Raw genomic sequence first — 1,061 nt, forward strand, 5'->3', positions numbered from 1 at the left:
CTCTCGTATGACACTTAGGATGTAGCACCCGGCTCACACAGGAAATACTAGGAAATCGCTGGGTTGAGCTTGGATGCACTAGTCTTGTCGGCCGGGACTTTCCACTTACCTCTCACAACACTTCAGGCAAGCATCGGGGCTAGGCCTGTTAGGAGCGCATTCTACGTGCAGGCAGGATTTGGTAGGGACAGTCCATAAGCTCAAATCTCGGAAGTGTGTATGCTTTGCAGGCAGCTGTCTGCTAGACACTTCGATGGGAGCTCGGACCAAGCTACACTCTCATTGAACAAGGACGTTTGAAATGTCTGCCTTGAGATCAGATACACTTGAGGAGAATCCTGTCACTTCCACATGCTCTTCACACAACGTCTCCCGGCACCTCTCATAAGGATGCTGGGACCTACGTCTACGGGCAGTCAGAATGCGGGAGGGTCCTGCCCTGCACTCAGCTCGCACAAGGAAGCACGCCTACAAGCCAGCTTTCAACTAGCTGCGGTCCTCGGGCACTGAGAACGTAACAGTGTTCTAAGCCAGGAGGTACCCAGAATACCGCTCCACTGCAGCTGGGACACCCTCCAGGTCTGCTTATTTAACTTGTGTCTCACAAGCCTCTGACAAACGGCTCTGGTGCAGATGTTGGAAACTCATTCTGCGGGCAGTGTGCAACTGTGAGGTAATGAGGGGTTAGCTCAACTCTCCGAAGTAAGTTGCTTTTTCGACAAGGCGTTCAGCTAGCTTCTCTTGTATGGCACTTAGAATGTAGCACCTGGCTCACAAGGCAATACTAGGAAATCGCTAGATTGAGTAGGGGGCACTAGGTCTTGTTGGCCGGACTTTCCATTTCCTTCACAACACTTCAGTCACGCAATCGAAACCAGGGCCTGATACGAGCGAGGTGTACCCTACAGGGCAGGATTGAGGGAGGGACAGGCCATAAGCTCAACTCTCAGGAGCGTGTATGCCTAGGAGGTAGAAGTCTGCTCCCCACTCATACAGGGGATTTAGATCCTAGCTACACTCTAATTGAACAAGGACGTTGGCAATCGCTGTATGCAACTCAG

This window comes from Vulpes lagopus, chromosome 6 (genome assembly GCF_018345385.1).
Source record: "Vulpes lagopus strain Blue_001 chromosome 6, ASM1834538v1, whole genome shotgun sequence".
Lineage (NCBI taxonomy): Eukaryota > Metazoa > Chordata > Mammalia > Carnivora > Canidae > Vulpes > Vulpes lagopus.